This window comes from Esox lucius, chromosome 11 (assembly GCF_011004845.1).
Source record: "Esox lucius isolate fEsoLuc1 chromosome 11, fEsoLuc1.pri, whole genome shotgun sequence".
Classification (NCBI taxonomy): Eukaryota; Metazoa; Chordata; class Actinopteri; order Esociformes; family Esocidae; genus Esox; species Esox lucius.
Window position 1 is genome coordinate 10,225,358 of NC_047579.1, and position 7,349 is coordinate 10,232,706.

Below are 7,349 nucleotides of genomic sequence, written 5' to 3' on the forward strand. Positions count from 1 at the left end.
ATGACTTACTCCAAATGATCACTCTCTCTGCTTTGTTCTTTAATGAATCATTATGAAACGATTTGTCTTACCTTTTACAGTTCAAATATTGAAACATTTATATTATACTGCAACGTCAAATCAAAATGGATCCTGTGCAGGAACTTTACTTTCAGTTTCAGCTGTGCTGACTGACCTGCCTCCAAACATGTATTACATAAGTCAACAGTGGGAGGTGCAACAGACATTTGAAGTCAATACGGTATCTGTTTTAGTAACCTTGGTTCTGTCATGTTTGTGACATGTAAATTAGATAAAAATAGCCAACGTTAGATTAAATACTAACATATATTTATAATTCAATAAAACTATAAAAACGCACTCAAAATAACGATAATATCATCTCCTTAGCTTGGTGTTTCATATCGTATGTTTTATGAATTCCTCTCCTTCTATATAACATTTTAAATAATGTTTATCTGTTTCCTCAGCCTTTGTTTAGTTGTCTTGTTCTCTGTCAACTAACTGACTACTAGACAGGCTGGTGAGAACAACAGTAGAGTGAGAGCAGGTTAATCAACTACTAGAGTAAGTGGCTCCCTCTGCTGGCCAAGACAAGACCAACACCTCTTGCAAATTACTAAGAATATACAGCACTTCATGTTCTCCCAAATTACTGGTTGATAACACAGGAAACCCAAAACAGGCTTGCGACCTATAATTGAACAAATGGCCATAATGTTGAATATGTATCAATAACACAAACCAAATACCTTTACATAATTCAGACTCATCCATGTTATAAGTGGAAGTACCTTTAGTAGGACCAAATGTTTTCCATATTTATAAGGGTAGACTTTCATAGTAAAAGTTTTATAAAACAAGAAAAGTCATTATGGATAATAAAAACAACACAGTGAAATGTAAAAATGTAAAGATGTTATCTTTCCAGTGTTTATATTACGATGTCTTTAATGTCATCTTCATACATGTTTTTGTTAAATGTATGTACATTGTAGAGTTTTGGTTTGCCTGTAATGTCTTTTTCGTTAAATGTTGAACCCAGGAAGATTTGCTGTTGTTGTGGGGTCAGATAATGGAAACAAAATAAACAAATAAGAGACAATGTTGAAAATCACTGACATTGACCCATGAGTTTGTATTACCTTTGATCAGTAGAGAAGTCTCCCTCTCTGAATTGTATAGGATGCTTATAGACCAGTCACTCTTCATGGACACACAGCTGGGTACAGGAGAGGTTGGTCTCTTCATATGGTCCCTGGAAATGATAAAGTTAAATACAAAACTGCAGTGTGCTTTTGTTCATAGTAGACTTTCTTAGTACTGATTGGTGTATTTGGACACAGTGAGCCTGTTTCCTTCTGGACCCTATAATTAATAATGGAGGACCCAGAGTGTTTTGAATATGGTGGACTTAGGAGTGATTGGTGAGTTTGAACTAACTAAGAATCTTTGACCCTTAACGGTCTTGTTTAAATGTTAAAATAAGGTCATATTGATTTTGTAATTGAAGATGTAATTATTATTGAAAAACATGCACACATAATTATTACACATATGAAAAGTGTAAGTTAACAATATAAATATTATACTAAAACCACAGCACCGATATGTAATACACATTTTGAAAGTTTAGTTAAACAATTTAAATATTAAACTAAAACACCCATAGCATCAATATTATGATGTCTTTAATGTCATCTTCATACATTTTTGTTAAATGTATGTACATTGTAAAGATTTGGTTTGCCTGTAATGTCTTTGTTAAATGTTGAACCCAGGAATATTAGCTGTTGTTGTGGCAATTAGATAATGGAAACAACATAAACAAATAAGAGACAATGTTAAAAATCACTGACATTGACCCATGAGTTTGTATTACTTTTGATCAGTAGAGAAGTTTCCCCCTCTGAATTGTATAGGATGCTTCATAGACCAGTCACTCTTCATGGACACACAGCTGGGCACAGGAGAGGTTGGTCTCTTTATATGGTCCATGGAAATGAACAATAAGATCATATTGATTTTGTAATTGAGGATGTAATTATTATTGAAAAACATCCACATCAATAATTATTACACAGGATTATTTTTTTTATATTTAAATATTATACTGATATGTTAAACTACACTTTCAAAATGTGTACTGCAACTGAATTATTACTCTAAAACACCCATAGCATCAATATTACATACAAACCTGTATTTCAAACATTAATAAACCAGTACCTAGAACATAGCATAACATATTGTATGTTTTATGAATTCCTCACCTTTTATACAACATTTTAAATAATGTTTATCTGGTTCCTCAGCCTTTGTTTAGTTGTCTTGTTCTCTGTCAACTAACTGACTACTAGACAGGCTGGTGAGAACAACAGTAGAGTGAGAGCGGGTTAATCAACTACAAGTGTCTCCCTCTGCTGGCCGAGACAAGAACAACACCGCTTGTAAATTACTAAGAATATACACTCACCTAAAGGATTATTAGGAACACCATACTAATACTGTGTTTGACCCCCTTTCGCCTTCAGAACTGCCTTAATTCTACGTGGCATTGATTCAACAAGGTGCTGAAAGCATTCTTTAGAAATGTTGGCCCATATTGATAGGATAGCATCTTGCAGTTGATGGAGATTTGTGGGATGCACATCCAGGGCACGAAGCTCCCATTCCACCACATCCCAAAGATGCTATATTGGGTTGAGATCTGGTGACTGTGGGGGCCATTTCAGTACAGTGAACTCATTGTCATGTTCAAGAAACCAATTTGAAATTATTCGAGCTTTGGGAGTAGCCATCAGAGGATGGGTACATGGTGGTCATAAAGGGATGGACATGGTCAGAAACAATGCTCAGGTAGGCTGTGGCATTTAAACGATGCCCAATTGGCACTAAGTGGCCTAAAGTGTGCCAAGAAAACATCCCCCACACCATTACACCACCAGCCTGCACAGTGGTAACAAGGCATGATGGATCCATATTCTCATTCTGTTTACGCCAAATTCTGACTCTACCATCTGAATGTCTCAACAAAAATCGAAACTCATCAGACCAGGCAACATTCTTCCAGTCTTCAACTGTCCAATGTTGGTGAGCTCGTGCAAATTGTAGCCTCTTTTTCCTATTTGTAGTGGAGATGAGTGGTACCCGGTGGGGTCTTCTGCTGTTGTAGCCCATCCGCCTCAAGGTTGTGCGTGTTGTGGCATCACAAATGCTTTGTTGCATACCTCGGTTGTAACGAGTGGTTATTTCAGTCAAAGTTGCTCTTCTATCAGCTTGAATCATTCAGCCCATTCTCCTCTGACCTCTAGCATCAACAAGGCATTGTCGCCCCCAGGACTGCCGCATAATGGATGTTTTTCCCTTTTCACACCATTCTTTGTAAACCCTAGAAATGGTTGTGCGTGAAAATCCCAGTAACTGAGCAGATTGTGAAATACTCAGAACGGCCCGTCTGGCACCAACAACCATGCCACGCTCAAAATTGCTTAAATCACCTTTCTTTCCCATTCTGACATTCAGTTTGGAGTTCAGGAGATTGTCTTGACCAGGACCACACCCCTAAATGCATTGAAGCAACTGCCATGTGATTGGTTGATTAGATAAATGCATTAATGAGAAATTGAACAGGTGTTCCTAATAATCCTTTAGGTGAGTGTACAACACTTGATGTTCTCCCACATTACTGGATAACAAAGGGAACTCAAAACAGGCTTGTGACTTATAAATGAAGCTAACAAATGCCCATAATGTTGAATACGTAACAAACTATTTTGACTTCTGTAGGTCATAAAATACATTATACTCCCATTGTAAAAGCCTCATTTAATGCATCTTCGTGAAAATATTCAGTCACTTTTCTACTCTGACCTCAGATGTAGAAACCCATTCACAAATTGTACCTCTTAGCTGTGATTTCATATTCTCCAGAAATACTTATTTTAGAGGCAGAGGCCCCCTCCTCCCTCTCCCCAGAGAGACTCATTTTAGAGGCAGTTTCCTCTTCTCTCTCTCTATCTGATTAGACCTGTAAGCACATAATGGAGAGAAACACACTTCCTGGATCTAGACTCAAAGACCAGAGGTCTAGAAGCCCCTATTATCGGCATAGCCAGCAGCAGTTTTTAAATATGTTTTTATTCCGAGAAATAATTTGATCAAGTCATCAATGTTTAGCGATTATTAGTGACATACAAATGTTAGCTAGCAAGTATTTAATGATAATTTCTGAAATTACATTGGAAATATTGATATTTTCCAATATTTGGTTAGCGACGTAGCTAAAAAATACGACCCCCTACTATCGGCTACCGTCCCTTACTATGGTCACCTTACCATTTTGTTCTATAACGTTACATTTACTTGTTATTTCCATTAAAAAATAACACATCGTCACCTTCTCTGAAGGCTTAGATTTTACTCCACCCATCCCATTGGCCACAATGTTACTCAATGGATATGAAATACATATTGACTCATACAGAAAGAAATATTCTATAGTATTTTTGTAAAGGGAAATATATATTTCAAATACAGTCATTTGCATTGTGGCTAATGGTATGGGTGGCGTAAAATGCCAGCAACAATTTCAAATACACAGTGCCCCTTGATGTTTTTGCATACAATCACTTTATAGACTCTCCTGGACATTTCCTATAATACATTCACTGTGGTGTATAGAATAGTTTTTTCTGTATGAGTTAATATGTATTTCATATCCATTGAGTTACACTGTGAAAAAGTGTAGCACCCCACTGCTTGATGTAGCACATAATTCCCCATGAGAGAGATATGGTAAAAGGCACATTACATCAAGAGTGATTTATTGCTTTGACCTGACCTTTGGAAGCTGCATATGTGTGAGAATGTTTTTTTATTTTTTATTAATGACCGGATGGTATCTGCTGTTTTTCTGGGGCGTACATGTTTGGTTAGAGAGGGAGGGGTAGAGCAGGTGATTATGTGGGATGAGAGGGGTAGGTCAAAAGGATTATGAAAAATGACATTTTAATGGTTGTTAATTTATGTCCGGGTAGTTAACAGTTGTTTTTTCCGGGGATTCATGTCTGTTTATGTAGGAGGGGTAGAGCAGGTGATTATGTGATATGAGAGGGGGGTACATGTCTGTTTATGTAGGAGGGGTAGAGCAGGTGATTATGTGGTATGAGAGGGGGGTTCATGTCTGTTTATGTAGGAGGGGTAGAGCAGGTGATTATGTGGGATGAGAGGGGGGGTACATGTCTGTTTATGTAGGAGGGGTAGAGCAGGTGATTATGTGGGATGAGAGGGGGGTACATGTCTGTTTATGTAGGAGGGGTAGAGCAGGTGATTATGTGGGATGAGAGGGGGGTACATGTCTGTTTATGTAGGAGGGGTAGAGCAGGTGATTCTGTGGGATGAGAGGGGGGTACATGTCTGTTTATGTAGGAGGGGTAGAGCAGGTGATTCTGTGGGATGAGAGGGGGGTACATGTCTGTTTATGTAGGAGGGGTAGAGCAGGTGATTCTGTGGGATGAGAGGGGGGTACATGTCTGTTTATGTAGGAGGGGTAGAGCAGGTGATTATGTGGGATGAGAGGGGGGTACATGTCTGTTTATGTAGGAGGGGTAGAGCAGGTGATTATGTGGGATGAGAGGGGGGTACATGTCTGTTTATGTAGGAGGGGTAGAGCAGGTGATTCTGTGGGATGAGAGGGGGGTTCAAACAGGGTTATGAGTAACAGTTTGTATGAACAGTCTGGGGGGGGTAATATTTGGAACGTTGTTTTTCTGGGGCTTCTTTCTCTGGGAGGGTGTTGGGTTTCTTGAGATGTAGCGGTGCAAGTTGGGTTGAGCAGGTGTTACCATTGGTTCATTCTCTGAGATTTACAAGCTATCCTGGATTAATTTAGCTTTGACTTGGTTGCACAAAAGCAGGCTGAATTAAACCATGGAGATTTATTCTTTGCAGCTAGCCTGCTCCAGAGCAGGCTAACAGCCAGGCTAAGATTAATCCTGGAGTCTTATGTGTTAAATCAGCTGCAGCTCTGATCCGAAATAAACGTCTTTAACAGTTGTTCCGTTGTCTTCTGAATGTTTTCTACTTTATTGTTAACATGCATTACTTGTCACTATTGCTGTGACAAGTTTCATTTAAATCCTACTATTGCAGTTTAGATGGTTTGAAATGGTTGATGAATTTGCAACGGTGATTTCAATGAAGTCAGTGATGAGGGCAATATATGAAGTCCCATTCACCTGTGTTTCTCCCTGCACCATGGCATGCCCATTTCTGAATGACGTTTTGGATGAAGAAGCGCTGATATTTAGACGTGCTTTCAAACGTGAGCGGGTGTTTCTGGACAGATCAGACCCTTTACCTTTTCCCGACGAGTACCTGCATGAGAGGTATCGATTTACTGGAGATGGAATCGGTTATTGTGTGGCACTGCGTTTTTTTAGAAGCGGCATGTTTTTATATGCCGTGGGACATGCCGAAATTCTAAATAAAGGCACTATTTGCCGTTGGTGTCAGAAGTATGTTTGGCACTCAAATCCTTGGCACACATCTTTATTACCTTCGCTGGCCACAGAAGAATGTGCTTCATCAATAATTTCTACAAGATTGCAGGTAACATGAATTACAGATTACAAAAACGTGTTACAACAGTCACAGGATATACTCAGACTATTTTGTGTTACAGCTTTCCCTAATGTCATTGGTGCGCTGGACTGCACACAGATCCACATTAAACGCCCCTCAGGGGCCCACGAGGGAGATTGTGTCAACAGAAAATCCTTCCACAGTATCAATGTTCAGGTAAAAATTATTTAGTTACTGTCAACTAGCCCAAATGTAGTCTGCATGAAATGTATACTGAATAGGAAACATTGCATTGTTTCAGATGATCTGTGATGCTGCCTGCATCATTACCAATCTGGAGGCAAAGTGGCCTGGGTCCGTCCATGACTCCTGAGTTTTTAGGTCCAGTACCATTTCCCAGCGACTATCACAAGGTAGGCCACACACATTTCACTGATAAACACAATTGCGTCAAAGGTTTTACTTGTGTAGTTTTAATGGTTACATTTTGTATTCTCAGGTGAATTCTCTGCCGTTCTGCTGGGAGACAAGGGTTATGCCTGTGAGACATACCTTCTCACTCCCCTTGCAGACCCTCAGACAGCAGCACAGCAAGGATACAATCTTGCCCATGCAAGAACAAGGGCCTGAATTGAGATGGCATTTGGCCTTCTCAAGTCACGATTTCAGTGTCTCCACCACCTGAGGGTCACCCCAGACAGGGCCTGTGACATTACTGTAGCCTGCACGGTCCAACACAAAATTGCCTGTCTGAGAAAGGAAAG